Source organism: Dermacentor silvarum, chromosome 6 (genome assembly GCF_013339745.2).
Source record: "Dermacentor silvarum isolate Dsil-2018 chromosome 6, BIME_Dsil_1.4, whole genome shotgun sequence".
Classification (NCBI taxonomy): domain Eukaryota; kingdom Metazoa; phylum Arthropoda; class Arachnida; order Ixodida; family Ixodidae; genus Dermacentor; species Dermacentor silvarum.
Window position 1 is genome coordinate 80,594,442 of NC_051159.1, and position 18,204 is coordinate 80,612,645.

An 18,204-nucleotide genomic window follows, 5' to 3' on the forward strand; every position below is an offset into this window, starting at 1 on the left:
CGAGCCCCCGACTACTTTGGGCGCCTCTGACACCAATGACTCGTGGCCGCTGGCGTACGCCGAGCAGGGGAAAGCGCGCGACCTGGCGCGCCGTGCGGCCAACTGGCTGAGCAACCGGCGCATCGATGGACTCGCCTTCCTCGAGCAGCGCCTGGACCCGGGCCGCATCGACGCCTACGTCACCATACTCAAGGCTAGTTACGTCCAAGGAAGGACGTGCTTTGACACATGGGGTTTATCTCTCCTGACACCGCGCTGACTGGCAATTATGTGTACAAGGGCAATAATTCGGAGGGCAGGGAGATGAGAAAATGTAAGAAAGAGGAAATGGGGGCGATGTATCCCGAAACATATATGGCGCCTTTCGCTGCAACCGAGCGCAACATTTCACGTGTCTTCAGCGGATTCTCAAACAACTTAGCGGCAATCTTTCAGAGGAAACGGTGTCTGCAGCAGATCTTACACTGCAGTGATATAACTGACAGAACTTAACTGACAGAAAAAAAATTTGTCTTGTCTTTATTACTTCATTGGATAGCTCTCGATCGACCCAGTAATTACGTTATGGAGTATAGATTCACCGAGAGCGCAACAAATAATTAATTACATTTCCCTTTAACACGGCCATCTCAAAACGCGCGCCAAGAGCAGCGCAGCTTCGGACGTGAAAAGGATTGCCAATTTCTTCACCGAAATCTGTTGTGGTGCTCTCCGGCATGGTATACCAGATACCAGTGACGCGTACACACGCACTGTGGCTGTGGTACCTACAGCTGAGTTCATTCAGGACTCGACGGGACAAGAGGGATGGAGTGTCCCCCTGTGTCTCCAAGAGAAGCGAAAAAATCGGAAGGACCAGTATGGCAGCTTTCGGCGACATGGTCATTGTATATGCCCTTCAACCACGATATCCCGCCACCTCCGCTTTCGGTGACGTGAAAAGTAACCTTGTTAACGTCCGAGGCCACGCTGAGGATTGACGAGCGTTTTGGACGTGCCGTACGAAAGGTGCTATAATTAATCATTACTGTGACTATGGAGTCGACCGCCACCTAAAACAAACAAAATATTCACGGAGAAACTCCTCCGGGAGTTGTATAAGTATGCGTAAGCATTGTGCCACTTCCTCATCCCCACGCAGCCCGGTGTCATCAGTGTTATGAAATTTGATCCACCTAGTATAAACGACAGCACAGCGGTGACACGAACTGCTGGAAACGGCGGTGCTAAGTGAATTGATGACGCAAGCAAACTACTGCAGGCGGCGGCGCCAAGTGCGCTGATGGCGTTCCGATCATTATAAGACGGTATCGCTCTTTAGCGGCTTATCCATCCGCGTTGAACCGGTATGAACCGTGATCAACCGTACTCCGGCGACGGCTTCGTACGGCGGGCCTTATCTTAAAAGCTATCTGTGATGGGGATAGAGTTCGCCGAGTGTTGATAGCTTCGTGTGCACTGTGTTCTCGCCGCTTAGTTCGCGTTGAAGCTAGAGGCAACACGAAGGTCAATTCACTCGCTGCTGCGGGCCCTATCTTGACAGCGAACGTCTTACCTGACGAACGGACGGACGGACGGACGGGTTTCCTCGTTGAGTAGGCAGAGATATGCTTACGTATATAAAACAAAAAATAAAGCAGGACACCAAGATTTTTTTGTGTGTTAGTACTCCAGTCGAGCACGGTGTCGAGAAAACATTGACACCTAAGCACTTCTTAGTTGTCAGTGCGAAAGCATTAATGTCCAGTTGAACGCCGCTGAGTGGTCCTCCGAGTTATGAACTCCTCGCAAGCAAGCCAGCGCGTTGATAGGCTTTGCCAACGCCTCCTAGATAGCACAATTAGGGCCGGTGCACTTCGATCCGTGACGTCATGCTACCTTGCCCGACTGCCAATCAAATATAGGGACGCTCCCGAGTAAGCCGCGGTGATTTTGACGCCACCGCTTTCGTCACGCCGTACTGGGCGATGGAAATTTCGGTCCACCTAACATGATGCCATAAAGCATACTGCACCGACCTGCTATCTCGCAGGCGCTAGTTAGAACGCAGGCGAGAGCGTGTGCGAACAAGGAACGCCCAGATAACACAACACAGGCTTCTGAGAGCGAGGGTGACGTGGCGCACGTCGCGGCGATCTCTTCTCCCCTCACGCAACACCTGGCGCGCCAGCAGTTGTTCCCTTTCGCCCGCTCTGCTCCATCGAGGCGCGCACGCGACGTTGCGTCGCAGCCAATTGGAATTTTGGTGCCGTTTCGCTGCCACAGACACTGGCTTTTTCGCTCAATGGGCCATCTGATGCTTTCGCACCAATAAAAAACGCAAAGAAAAAAAGTAAGCAGTAAAGCGCATACCTTTTGTATGCACTTCACTTTTTACTGCTCAGTAATTCCAGGCGATTTTTTAACGTACAACGTGTGTTACGCCCAATTTGGATCTAGTAGCACACATGCTAATGAAAGTAACACCACCCTGCCTTACACAGCGAAATTAACCAATAGAACCTGGCTGCCTGCCTCCCCCTTCCTATCTATGCTCCAGCACCTCTGTAGTATTTAGCTACCGGCTTCCTACTCCCCTCCAATTAATTTCTCACCTTCGCCCAGGTGTTTGTACCATATGGGCCCGGTTAAACTTGAATGCTTGGTTGTACTTTTGTTTTCTTAAAGGCTTGAGTACGGAAGACAAGAATAGGCTATGAGGTAAATCAGTACAGGCGCGACGCTCTATAACGCAGATGCCAGTGAAACCTAACGTCATATGTTCTTTATATTTTAACTTCACCTTACAAGATTCTTGCATTCCATTTTCGCTGTTGCTATATATATTCGTAATGAGCGAAAGTATGCTAACCACAGGAGTTGCGGACGGCGTTCTCGGGCAAGCTGCTGATCCTGTTCAGCATCTTCTGGCTGTACGACATGGATAACAGGGTGAAGAGCCTCTTCTTGGAGCGCCGCATCAAAGAACTCATCAGGTGAGGCGAGGCACAGCGGTCGGTGCCGCCGTCTCCAACGAGAATACCAACGTCCTCTGCGATCGAGCAGCTCGTTGCGCTGCCTAACGCCACCTTAGCGTTAAACACAGCATTGCACGTGTTTATCTCGCTATGCGCGAGCTGCGAGGTAACTTCGCAAGAGTGGTCACGCTTCGTATAAGAGTATGCGACTGCGCTGTTTGTGTATAGGTAATCGTTCAAGTAGCTAATAGTTCAAACAGATTACAACGAGAAATCCACGCAGAAAGTCTTGCTTCAAACGCACGAGGCGCCTTGACAGCGCCGTAGTCGAAAATAGCGCGGTAGTAACGCGGTGTGAAATGGGCGCGTGGACGCCACAAATGCGTCGGAGATGCGTCCCATGTGGTTTGCGCTTTAAAGAACGGTTGTTCACAGCGGATCAAAGACGCGACGCGCTACGCAGGCTGACGGACTTCACCCTGCTGGAGACGCACGTTCCGCCACACAAGGAGGGCGAGTGCGTCACCTTCTTGCCGAACTCTTTCAGCCGCTCGCACGACAGCAATCGCCAGACGTTCACTATGGTACGTACTGTAATAAACTTACGATTTCCTATGATAATGGGCACCGCATAAACTGTGCTGCACTTCAGTCACATGTCACATGCCTTGTATTCGGAAGCAAAATGATACGCGTAAAGGGCTCCTACGCAATCGAAGGTAAGGAAAAAATAAAAAATAAAAAATAAAAAAGTGAAGTCACAACCGGAAATGGCAGTGACGTCCAGATCTTATGCTGCTAGGCGCGAATGTTTTAATTTCTTCAGCGTACGGCATTTAGACCGCTACGCCAGCAGCTATTTTTCTTTTGAGGCTGAGGCGAGCTTGCGACTCGCCTCGGCTGAAGCGTCAGCTTGTCACTAAACTATAGGAGTGGCGTACGTATGTCGTAATGTGATCATAATGAGGCTGTTATTGACGGCAATTGCTCCCGTAGGTTTTTGTTGCCTTCTTATTATATGATTAATAAAAATCGGGCCCCTCGGTTCCCTTTCTTCTCGTTCATTACATAACGAGGGCTCGAATGCGGCAACATTGATGCCTTCAGGTAGTGTATGTGGGTTTATTGACCAATTGCCTTCACCCAAAAAGATGACGTACTCGTGACGCCTGCGGCAGAAAGGATGTTCCACATCCGCCGTCTAGGTTTGTGAGTGGTGGCGCTGGCTAGCACTCCCAGGATTAGTTCTAGTTGTAAGACATAAATACCACAGAAAGTGGGTGGGAAAACGTCGCCGCGGTAGCTCAATGGTGAGAGCATCGCACGCGTAATGCGAAGACGTGGGATCGTTCCCCACCTGCGACCAGTTGTTATATATATATATATATATATATATATATATATATATATATTGTGGGCGTTTATTACGCACATCTTCCTCATCTGTATGTTATCATCATCATCCTCGCACTTTTACCTATCCTCCTCTTCGCCTGTATATGTGTTCATCATCATCGCCTGTGTGCTGCGCTGGTTCGCTGACGAGCTCCCGGGCCTAATAAACGTCGTTCCAACCGAGACGTCACAAGTGGTGGAGTGTGCTCTTCGGTCCTACGTCCTCTGGCCGTCCGGTCTGCCTCCTGGAGCTTCGTTCAGGTCGCCGCTTGCGCCCACCGTCAGCTAGCATGCCGCAGGACGTGCAGCCTGGCGCCCCTATTGCCTCCATTCCGACATCGCAAGTGCCTCCTTCCTTTATCATCAACAGCGCCCAGCGTGACCCCCATCTCTTCGCTGGTCTTCGCGGAGAGGATGTCGAAGACTGGCTGGACGATTATGAGCGAGTCAGTTCCGCCAATCACTGGGATGATGTTAATAAACTACGCCATGTCTCCTTCTATCTGTCTGGCGTGGCGAAGACGTGGTTCTTTAACCACGAGCCCGAATTGACCGACTGGACTCTCTTCAAGCACCAGCTTCGTGAAGTGTTCGGCACACCGGCTGTTCGGTCCACTCTAGCCAAGAAAAGCCTCGATGCTCGCAAACAACACCTGGGTGAGTCGTACACCTCCTACATCGAGGACGTCCTTGCACTCTGCCGACGTGTGAATTCTTCAATGTCGGAGTCGGACAGGGTACGCCACATTCTCAAAGGCATTGGAACTCTTGCCTTCAATGCACTCGCCACTAAGAATCCGGCTACCGTCGCTGACGTCGTAATCACTTGTCAGCGCCTCGATGAGCTCGAGTCTGTCCGCCTACAGCCCGACATTGACGATGCCCATTCTACGGGGGACCATGACCTACGTACACTGATACGCACGCTCATACGCGAAGAGTTACAATCGATGGGGTTAACCTCACCTTCGACGTATCCCAGCCAACCTTTTGGTGCGTCATTGCGTGACGTTATCAGGGAAGAACTGGCGTCCTTGACCTGCGCTGTGCCAGCACAAGCTCCTGTCCCTCAAGCATTACCAACTACCGCACGACCGACATACGCGCAAGTTGCTGCCAAGCCTGTCGGCCACGTCACTTCTCCGTTGCCGCTACCAACTTACGCGTCGGTTGCTACTGCGCCCACGGTTCACTTCCCGTCATCACCGCCAGAGCCTTCATCGGCCCATCTGACCTCCCTGTCACACGGTACACCGAACACCCCCTACTACCCCCCTTGGCGTCCGTCTCGTCCTACGTGCTATTATTGTGGCTATCGCGGCCACATATCACGCTTTTGCCGCAAGCGCCAGCAAGACGAGCGTCGGGGCTACGATATGTGTGAGCGCGATTTTTACAGTGGGGCCTCTTACCAAGGGCGGCGTTACTCTTCACCTTCGCAGCGCTCTCCATCTCCGCCTGCATCACCTGATGCACGAGGCGCTTACCGTTCGGCCAGACGCCGTTCTCCATCACCCTACCGCCGCTCATCGTCACCACTTAGGCCTGCCTCCCTTACCTCTACCGTTCGCGCGGAAAACTAAGCGATGCAGTTTCCGGAGGAAAAACTGCATACACACACAAGACTGAAATTCCTCCAGCGCGCCCATCCAATATGATTCGTGTGTACGTTGAAGGGGTGCCCGTGGATGCTTTAGTGGATACTGGTGCGGCTTTGTCGGTTATGAATGTTCATTTGTGTTCCCGTCTGAAGAAAGTTATGACGCCTTACGATGGTCCCACGCTGGTTGCAGCCGAAGGGAACACTATTCGACCTGCTGCCTTCTGTACTGCGCGTGTACTTATCGATGACATTCTCCATCACATACAGTTTGCTGTGCTATACCCGTGCTCTCACCAGCTGATTTTGGGATGGGATTTTCTATCTTCTGCCTCTGCTGCTATTTGTTGTGGGCAGCGTGTGATACACCTTACCGACACCGAACACTTGCTTGGCGAAGAAACCCACACGCCACTTCACCTGACCGCTGCGGAAGATACGGAACTACTCCCAGGACAAATCCAACTAGTTACTCTCCTATCCGACAACATTGACCATGGTGACGTCTTGGTGTTCCCTTCTTCACGTTGCCTTACTAAAGGCATAACATTTACATCAGGAGTTGTTCGATTCCACAATGGATCTGCACTGGTCACTGCCACGAACGCAACTCCAGAAAAAATCCTCCTTCCGCAAGGCACAACCGTTGCATCCGTCGCCGATCTGGAGCCTGTCTGCGTCTTGCCACTTACACCAGTCTCTTCTGGGGACCCATCTTCTGGTGATTCTTCTTCGGCCGCCGCCCTTACAGCAGTCATCAGCACTGACTTGAAACCCGCGCAGACGCAACAGCTGCTGGCTTTGTTGAAAAAGCACGCCAATTCTTTCGACGTGTATTCGTCAACGTTGGGCCAAACAACCGTTGCAGAGCACCGCATTCTGACAGACAAAACATCTATCGTACGGCGCCGCCCATACCGTGTGTCTCTAGCCGAGCGGAAAATCATCGAAGACAACGTCGCAGACATGCTGGAACGCAAGGTAATTCGCCCCTCGGCTAGTTCTTGGTCGTCTCCTGTTGTCTTGGTCCGCAAAAAAGATGGCTCCGTGCGCTTTTGCGTCGATTACCGGGCGCTCAACAAGATAACTCGAAAAGACGTCTACCCTATGCCGCGCATTGATGACGCCCTTGATTCCCTCCAAGGTGCGGAATACTTTTCCAGCCTGGATCTGCGTTCCGGCTATTGGCAAATCCCCATGCACGAAGACGATAAAGAAAAAACGGCGTTCGCAACCCCCGATGGACTGTACGAGTTCAACGTAATGCCTTTCGGGCTCTGCAACGCGCCTGCGACTTTTGAGCGCATGATTGACACCGTGTTGCGTGGCCTGAAGTGGAAGACCTGCCTGTGTTATCTGGACGACATTGTCATTTTTTCATCCACATTTAATCAGCACCTACAACGCTTGGATGAAGTTTTGACGTGCCTCGCCCGCGCTGGTCTTCAGCTGAACACCAAGAAATGCCGTTTCGCCAGCAAAGCCATTAAGATCCTGGGTCATGTCGTGAGCAGGGATGGCATTCAGCCGGACCCTGATAAGACTGCTGCAGTTCTTCGCTTTCCTCGTCCTGACAGACCCAAAGACTTGCGCAGTTTCCTTGGCCTCGCCTCTTATTTCCGTCGCTTTATCCAGAACTTTGCCTCCATCGCAGCTCCATTACACAAGCTACTAGCTTCCGGTGTACCCTTTCTGTGGTCCCAGGAATGCGAATTGGCATTTGCACGCTTGAAGGACGCCCTCACCTCTGCACCTGTGCTTTGCCATTTTGATGAGGCCGCACCGACTCTCCTACACACAGACGCTAGCGGCCGCGGTATAGGTGCTGTTCTTCTGCAACGCGACAACTCTTCGCGAGAGAGAGTCATTGCATACGCCAGCCGTGTACTCAGCGCTTCCGAAAAGAACTATACGATCACTGAGCAAGAGTGCCTGGCTATTGTTTGGTCGATACAGAAGTTTCGCCCTTATCTCCACGGCCGCCATTTCACCATCGTTACGGACCACCACGCTTTATGCTGGCTTTCCACGCTCAAGAACTTGTCTGGACGCCTGGGTCGCTGGATTTTACGCCTCCAAGAGTATGATTTCGAAATCATATACAAGTCCGGGAAGAAACACCAAGACGCCGACGCTCTTTCTCGCTGCCCGCTTCCTACGGCCCCGCTCGACGCCTCTGCAATCGCTTCGCACGTCACCAGTTCGACCGACACTGCTACGGTTTCCTCCCTGGCCTCTATGTACCAACTGCCTTTCGACGATGATCAGCCACTCGCCTCTCGTCAGCTGGCTGACCCGTACTGTCAACGCTTCATTGATCACCTCTCTGGGGCTTCTCGTCCACCTAACGCGCGCCTCCGTCGCCAGCTCGCGCACTTTAAGCTGGACGATGGCGTGCTGTATCGCCGTATTTACCATCCTGACGGGCAACGCTGGGTGCCAGTTCTACCACGCTCTCTCCGACTTCGTGTCCTCAACGCCTTTCACGATGATTTGACAGCTGGCCACCTTGGGTTCCATAAAACCTATGACCGCATTCGAAGTCGTTTCTATTGGCCTGGCCTTTCTGCTAGCGTCGCCAGATACGTCGGTTCCTGCTCTCCCTGCCAGCGTCGCAAGCTCCCAACATCTGCTCCTGTCGGCCAATTACAGCCGCTTCCGTGCCCTGCAGCCCCGTTCGAGGTTGTTGGGATCGACCTTTACGGGCCCCTTCCGGTCACTACTGCTGGCAATCGATGGATAGTGACTGCCGTCGACCATCTGACGCGCTACGCTGAGACAGCTTCTGTGCTTACTGGCTCTGCTTCGGAAGTTGCTCACTTCGTTCTTGAAGCCATTATTCTACGCCATGGTGCTCCTCGTGTACTGCTCAGTGACCGTGGAAAGGCGTTCCTTTCCCAACTGCTAAACGAAGTTCTTCAAGCCTCCGGCACAGCCCACAAGACAGCTTCTAGCTATCACCCCCAGACTAACGGCCTGACCGAGCGGTTTCATCGCACCCTTGCCGACATGATCGCCGCTTATATTCAACCAGACCACAAAAACTGGGATGTTCTTTTACCATTCGTCACTTTCGCCTATAACACGGCCGTGCAGCGCACAACTGGCTACTCGCCATTTTACCTCGTTTATGGACGCTCCCCTACTTTCTTTCTGGACGTTTCATTCTTCAACTCCAAGGCTAATACATCTCTATCATCGTGCGAAGAGTACATTTCCCGACTCGACCACTGTCGCCAGCTTGCTCGCCTGAACACAGAGGCCAGACAACAAGACCGGAAAAATATTTACGACGAATGCCATCGCGTTGTATCTTTTCGACCTGGTGACGAGGTCCTGCTCCTGACTCCTGTTCGCACCCCTGGTTTATGCGAAAAATTCCAGCCACGGTTTATCGGGCCGTACATAGTCCTTGGACAGACTTCGCCTGTCAACTATCGCGTTACTCCTCTTGACGCCCCCACAGACCGCCGTTGCCGCAATACCGAGGTTGTCCACGTCTCCCGCATGAAGCCCTTCACGCGGCGTGCCTCGACACCTTGACGGCCGGCCAGGATGGCCGCTTTCACGTCGGGGGGAAATTAGTGTGGGCGTTTATTACGCACATCTTCCTCATCTGTATGTTATCATCATCATCCTCGCACTTTTACCTATCCTCCTCTTCGCCTGTATATGTGTTCATCATCATCGCCTGTGTGCTGCGCTGGTTCGCTGACGAGCTCCCGGGCCTAATAAACGTCGTTCCAACCGAGACGTCACAATATATATATATATATATATATATATGCTTTTCTAATGTGTGGGACGAAATACATGGGCGTTCCAGTTACTTTTGTGCTTCAATGTACAAAACAGCATTTTGGTAAAGAAAGTAAGTGGAACAACAGTGCATTTTTACGGCGAGTTTGATGGCGCATATCTCCAAACTGGTGTCATTCTGGAAATTCATTCCAAGTGGATACGCCTGACAAGCTCACCGGCTACAATTCGTAGATTGCAATATGTGTAGCAAAGTAATTAACTAAAACGTTAATAAGTGAATTTTTGTTCATTAGTTGAATATGTGTTTCGATTTTTCGTGCTACTAATGTACCCCTCATCGAATAACCCAGCTCAATGATAAAAATTATGCTACCTTCCACAGGTGATGTCTGAAAATTCCCTGAAACTTCAACATGAACACCCTGTATGTATATGTATATATATATATATATATATATATATATATATATATATCCACAAAGCGCAATGAAACAAATGTTAGGCCTAACGTTAAGACACGGGAAGAGAGCGGTGTGGACCAGAGAGCAAACGGGGATAGCCGAGATAATATTTGACATTAACAAAAAAGATTGAGCTGGGCAGGCACTGTAATGCGTGAAATGGATCCCCAACAGAAGGGAAGCGCTGTCGAGGGCGGCAGAAAACTAGGCGGATTGATGAAGTTAGGAAATTCGCAGGCGAAAGTTGAAATCAGCTAGCGCAAGACAGGGGTAATTGGAGATCGCAGGGAGAGAAGCCTTCGTCCTGGGCCGATATTTTGTAGCGATGCCCTTCCGATGCTAATACTTTTCTCGCTTGGTCAGTGGTCAGAGCGACGGTCCGCTCACGTTATTGACGGGATCAGCCGGCCGTGAGCGGTGGATGCATGATAAGACTAGTATAGAATAAAGCATAACGCATCGCTACAAAATACCGGCCCTGCAATGGACATACATATATGATGATGATGATGATGATGATGATGATGATGATGATGATGATATAATGTGTATGTATGTTTCACAATATATTTCATGTATTCGTGGCCGCTCAGGTTTGGTCACACACACTATATGTTCTCGCAACTTTCCAAAAAAAGTGTATGCATTGCCGTGACGTGAGCACATGTTCGGCGCGTGTAGAACGCCGTGCTTGCGTGGATGGACCGTGCGGCGTCCCAGGTGGACCAAGGCTCGGTGTGCTTCACGCTGACACTGGCGGTGATACGGTTCCTGCTGCCGCTGGAGCACACGGGCTTCGGAGAGACCTGCCAGGACTTCTACCCGGTCTCGTACATGCAGGCGAGTGCGCTGGAACTACTAACTAAAGTTGATGTTACGGAACAATAATGCTTAATCAGTGCTGGATACGAATACTGAACTCTGTTTCGTCTTGTATCAGCGCGCTACGGCTAATTACCCCGCCTAGCCATTAAACATTTTTCCCGAGACCTTTTGTGAGGGGCTCAAAGACCGTGACAGATTTGCGAAAGTCAGTGATCTTTTGGCGACCGAAACAGTTAAAGCCACTACTAATACCTGTGAGTTAAACTTGGTTGCAACGTGATGTCAAAGAGAAAGTCCGTTTGCATAACTACAGTGCAATAATATGTTTCTATTAGTAAGGCCACTGGACCATACAGAAAGAAATTCAACCAAGAGCGGACACTCCCATAGAGCCCAGCGGCCGAATTTACTGCAGCGCGCCAAGCGGTCGGCATAAATCACTTCCGGTTTCGGTTTTGGGCGCGCGCATTTTGAGCGCAAGCTAGCACGCCGGCCACGCTGGCTCGCTGGCTTCGGGGAAGTGTCTGGCGGATGACGCATGCACATAGAGTAACATAATCCGTATGTTACTCTATGGCATGTATCTGGCGCGTCATTGGCCTGTCGCAAGGTAAGGCAAGAAAAAATGAGTCGCTAAGTTTAAGTTCATTTACACGCAAAACGTTTTAGTTTTCGCGGCAAAGAGTTTAAAAAATAAATCAATGTCTGTTAACTTAATTTCACTTTCTTTTTTTCGATGCTCGCGACAGCTAACGTTCGGCATAAATACTCTAGCGTGACGTGTGGTGACGTGTTTCCTGCTGCCAGTTTTGGCCGAGTGTCCCCTCTTGTTGAATTTTTTTCTCCATGACTGGCCAGTGTCCAAATTTTTTTTATGTCTGTGATATAGTACAGATAATGAATTTTAACGCGATAGCGATTAGGGCCCCGTGTCGCAGAAAGTCCGGCGCGGGCAACCAGCGTGTGATCGCGGGTGGCGGAGAAAATCATCCAACCACATCGACCGCGCAGGCCCTTCACGTGGTGCAAGGTTTTGGTTAACAAAAATTAAATTTCTCAGAGTGAAATCCGTCAGAAAAATAGTGAAGTACGACTTTACCATTCAGCGTCGGATTCGCCGTCGGATTGTTTACGAATCGGCGTCGGATTGTAATTTGAATGTACGATAAAACCTAATTCTGCTACGAGGAAACAGACATTTCTACCAGACCTGCGCGCGTCACGGCTAGGGAGCCCACATGCAAGCTCCGCGCTTGCATGTAGGTTCCCTAGTCGGGGCAATAGCAAACAATTAATAAAATAATAAAAAAGGTGCTAGGGCCTTCATTATTTGAATATAAGACCACTTATATTGCCCCTGGAAAAACGACTTTCCAGCAATGCATTTCAGTTTAAAAGTGAAGCCGACTTTAAGGATATCGGTGTAAGCTTGGTCTTTGTAAGCTGGCTTTCCTACGTTCAGTGTTGCAGTGAATGAAGTCTACTTGCCGTATGCGAACGATGCGATGCGAACGGGTCCCGATAACGCTATCGCGTTCTACTCTTGAAGGCGAAGCTTTTTCGAACTAAACGAGACTCAGACTCCTGTGCTGTGCTACAGCATCGTGCCTGCGAGGTTTTGTTACATGGCCGAGGCATTGTAGCGCTCGGTGATGCTACTGCCCGAGACACGTACAACTGGAGCGCGCTTCGGACTCCAGTGACCTGTCTTTATCCGCAGCACTGTCGACGCTGGGAGAACGTGCGTTTTGACAGTTCCAGTGCCGCGAACTACGCTGAAGTTCCGGGGAAGGGTGGCATGAGCTTTCACCGCCTGGAGGCCTACGACAACGTTGCATCACTCGACATTAAGGTCAGTGATATCCTCCGCCTACCGAATAACTTCGTTCTCTCGACAACATATATATATATATATATATATATATATATATATATATATAAGAATTTCGAGAGCATCTTCTGTGCATAACAATGAACTCATTCCAACAACTTTCTGCATATATGTCTCGCAGCTGACTCATAGTCTCGCCTCCACAAGAAGATGGCATTTCCGTCCGTTTTCCCACAAAGTAGTGCAGTTGACTTCAGTGCTGATACTCTAGTTAAACGAAAACGGGGAATCGCTGTTGTGTGAACACGGTCATCTGCAGGAAATATATGCCAACATGAGGAAACTGATGACAACTCTCTTGCTTCTAATGTGGGTTCCAACCTCTCTTGGTTGCAGCGCAAGACAAACACAGACACAAGAAAAAAATATGCGTACACCACGAGTTGAGATAGCAAGTTGTTGTTAGCCCTGGTGCCTAAATTCTCTTGTTCTAGTTTCATTATTGTTAGTTTGCCCTCCGGAATAAAAATTTTACTAGATGGATATTGTAGCCACGTATCCCACATAATGTTCCATTTTTAAGCCTCTTAAAATGTGTCTCAGAGATAGTCACGCAAAATTTTACTTACGAGAGCAAGGTACTGTTAGCACTGGTTCATGTCATTTTGCCTGAAGCCTCTTGAGTGTCATATGTCGTTTTCACGCAATAGCAAAAGCAGGAAAAGGCGGGGAAATGCGAAAAGACGCGCACCGAAATGTCGGAAGTAATAGCCGTCATTCGCCAATAAGTACAGGCAAGATGGTGCCATACTAACATGCCGCGGTAAACTCGGAGGCTTCACCAACGCAGCAGTAGTTCGTCAACGTGCACTTGAAGCGGAAAATGAGCGAGAGAGCTTACGTCATGGACGCCATGCGAAGAGAGACTTGAACTTCCATTATGACGGAAGCAGGCAAGAGATTGATAGAACTGGAGTCATTGAAGCGCAGATAACGTTACAATGTAGTGATAGAGATACTAAATACGGAAGTTAATATCGAGATCACACAGGCAGTAGACTAGATAGCGATGGATGTAGTAAAACCTGATTAAATCAAGCAGGCTATAGGGGACTATTTGTCCCCGCCCCGTTTCAAAGGGGATACCAACAAATATCATCATCAGTGGATTAGAGGAAGAACTTCGAGTCGAGGATGGCTTGAGAATATGTGGTTAAATTCACATCCTCGCTATAGCGCAACACTTTTTTCCTGATTTCCTTGACAAGTCTGGAAAATTCCCAGGGATCACACATGGCGATTCCCTTCTGATTCAAATTTTGACACTCGAGCCGAAAATTTCTTGAAAAAGGAAAAGTGCATTCATGCATTATCACTATACACCAGCTCCATACGGCGTCATAAATTCTGAAACTGCCTGCTTTAGGCTACTTGTATAAAAATGATTAAACTACGTAACAGAAACTTTACGCGGACGTTCCTGCACAAAAGAGGATCACGAACGTGAAAATACCGCGAGACCAGTGCTGGATGCCAGTGCCGGAGACCAGTGCCGGAGACCAGTGCTGGACCAGTGCTGGACCAGAACTGATGTCATCCGTATCGGCGGGAAATTTAAAACGAGCAAGTTTAGGGCTTCGTTTGAACTGCTAATTGCAACTCTCTCCCCTTAAACGGATGATAGCAGAGGGTTAATAAATCACTCGAAACCAATTTAGTGTTTCTCCTTTGTCTTTAACATGTGGGTTCCTTTCGCTCCCCCCCTCCCCCCTCCCATATTGGCAGCTGGAGAGCATCCTGTCGCAATTCTCGCGGCTGTGCGTGGCACTGGTACACGTGGACTTCGACGACTACCTGGGCGTGTGCGACCACGCCAAGGGTCCCTTTGCGCGCCTCGCCTCAGCACGCGAGGTGCTGCGCCGGTTCTCCATCACAGCGCAATTCTACATCGACCTGAAACGGCGCCGCCGTTGACGCGCAAACACGCAGCCCGGAGCTGCCGAAGCGAGACCACCCGGCGCTGCGCTTCCTACACGCCTCTCTCCTTCTATTTTTTGTTTCTTTATATATAATCACATACTTACTGGTTCAGTTTTGACTCTGTCAAATTCCAGTTGAAAACGCAAGCACATCTCTTATTTGTTTGCACTCCCGAAAATCCAATCTGCCAGACGGAGGTGTACGCGGAGTTTCCTATAATATCTCTGAGAAACTCTTTGAAATGTTGATATTATGCTGTATGGGTATCGTACTATGAGTGTCATAATTGTAGTATAAGGCACGAATCATATATAATTGAAACCGAAATGAGGGATTCTTTGTAGCCTATCGTAGCAAAATCGGTCGAAATTAAAAATATATTGAATTCATCTATATACATCTAAAGGCACATTTAAAAATGGATGACGTAACTGTAAGTACAGAAAGCAGACACGCAGCAGAATTGTTAAGCAAGCGTACAATTCTTTTCATATACAAAATTAAACGCTTTTGCATAAAGCACAAATATAGGAAAGAACGAACATATAAATAAGTAATTGCAAGAACCTAAAGGGCTAAAGAAGGCTGGATATCCTGCACATTTGTTATCGCTAACCTGTGAAAAGCTTTCAAAATGGGTAAAGAGTGCTGCAAAAAACCAGCAAGAAAAACAGAAAAAAGGAACGGTTTGCGGTGGTGCCCTAAGTGCACAGGTTGTCATATGGTTTACGGAATGTAGATATGACGCAATATGGTTTTTTCGGCTCCCTGTAAGTTGTCAAGGATGTGTCCTATGATAAAAAGAAAACTTGAGCAAGGGGGAGTAAAAAGAAAAAAAATGATTGTGGTGTTATGCACGTGTCCCCTCTAGCACATTGTGGCACAGGCATATATAGTATATCGCATTCCACTCAAGTCCGGTAAAGCTTATATTGGACAGAGCGGCAGGTGATCAATATTAAACTAAACGAACATCAGCATTCCCTTAACAATCCCAATGCCTCTAGCCTCGCATTGTTTCACGTGCGGTTGTATGCCATTGTTTGAGGACACAAAAGTCATTTCTAGACACAAATGCCAAACTACACGCTAAATAACTGAGGCATTTCACCTAAAAAGACTAGGAGAAACTTGTTTTAGCCAGGCATCATTATCATTGTCAGAAGGTGAATTTCAATATTTACTCAGCACGTGCGTCAGTGCGAAGTAGTCCTTTTTCTTGTTTTAAATTTTAGTGGCTTCACCATTTTCTTATTTGTTTTATCTGGTAACTGTTATCCTTTCAACCATGTGATGTTTCTTTGCTACGGTTATTGCAATTACTTATTTATATGTTTGTTCTTTCCAATAAAATTCAGTTGTGAGTTAACGCTTGTCCTGTCTTCTTATGCCACCGTCCGTGTTTTCTTCGCGCTTAAACCAAGAATATGTTACCAGTACCAACTCGCCCAACTATCCATCCTTTTGCAGCACAAATATAGTTCAGCTGGAATTTAGTGGGCACATTGCAGATGCACACTTATCTTTGTGGCTGTATCTAGCAGATCAGAACACAAGGAACATCTTTTTTCTTATTCAGGAGTCTAACCTGATAATGAAGGTATACGTATAAATATTTCCTAGTGTCACTTACGAAATCTGTCATTGCAGTGTTCACATTCCACTGCTCCCACACGCATGATATATAATAGCAGTGCCATAATTTTATTATAATTCAACGAATTCCAACAAATCATATGAAACTGGACGGTATGCATACGCATGCAGACACCATAATTAAACAAGAGGATGCGTTTTCCTTCTTTCCACACTTCGTATTAAGAATTCACACACAAACTTTATTTTTGTGCCATGCCTGAGCTGGGGCTCTGACTTAGCCTGCACAAAAATAAAAGGGACACGCGCAACATTTTTTTAACATGGTGAATAAATTTATGCAGTCTCTAGAGAAGGCTGTCATGAGCATTCCCGTTCAGTCATCAGGGAGCCCACAATTCTGCCCGGAAAGTTGCCTCGTGTTTCTTCTTTCTAGAATCTTCACCACTGCAAGAATTTTTCTTTTACTTTTAATTTAAATGGCACACACAGCCTGCCACAAAAGCAAAGATCTTATCACTTCACCAAAGTTTTATACTTCCGTTTCACACATCAGATGCAACGCTGTGGAGGCTAGAGAAACTAGAGCGAGAGTTTTAAGGGCCCCGTTACGCAGTGAGCACGGCGTTGTCGGCGGCGGCGTTGAGCGTGAGTTGACCGTGAGCGAAACGTGTCTACCAATCGCAGCGTGGCGCTCGGTTCCTTGCAGCACTGCCAGATGGCGCGCGCCTCCGCGTATGCACGGCAGCGGCTGCGCCGGCCGTGTGGGGAAAAGAAAAATAAAGAACCAGAAAGCTTGCCTTCGTGCATAGCATTCGCAGCAAGCGTTTCCTGGTAAAGATAACGGTTTCATAAGTTGCAGTGGCCAGGAGCGTGAGAAGCAGTCGCGGACCCTTTAATGTTATCGCGTTCTACTAATAAAGGCGAGTATTAAATTGTTACCTTCAAAGTCCTGTATTCAGCTATCTTTATTCAAAAACTTCTTCTTTTTTTCGCAGCCCCAACAGGGAAGATAATTGTTCAAATTTTTCCTCAGTGTTGTGGTTCAGCCTACTCGAAATTTCGCGATTGTCGAGCCTGAGGATGGTTTCATGTTCGCCCGTGGCACGGCCCAATGCGTGCCACGTACGCATGGGCCCGTGTGTGAATATTCGAAACCTTCGAATAACGAATCGAATATGGTCCTATCCTATTCGGTCTTCGAATAGCACTCACTGTTCGTAACTATGAATATTTTGCGAATAGCCTTCAAAGCGCCAACGATGTGCAATCAGACATAAAATTGGAGGAGAAATGTGATAAATTTCATCCACGCAGGCATAGCAAAGGCATAAAACGAGAACTTCCGTATAGTGGAGCAGGCTACGTCGCTCAGGGAGCCAGACAGCGATCATGCGCACTCTGCGAAGAGTATATGCGAACAAACTGCTTGTTTCTAAAGCTCCATTTGTACAATAACGTGCAATGTAATATATGACAAACTTATGAGTATTAAGCGATGTTCCATGATGGAAACAACGCTCAATATTGATTGTGATAACGGTACTATTCGATTCGTATTCGATTCGGTCTCAAAAATTGTTATTCGCACACCCCTAGTCGAGCGTCGATGAGATGCCGCGAAGTGCGACCTTAACTGCGCGATGCTGGCAGTCTAGGCCATGTCAGCTTAGAGTTGCTGTATATGCTATCATACCAATACAGTAACTCTATGTCAGTGTGGTGCTGTCTGCCTACAAGCGAGCTAACCATCCTGTAGGCACACTCGCTGCAATTTTTACAGTGAAGCTGTCTATA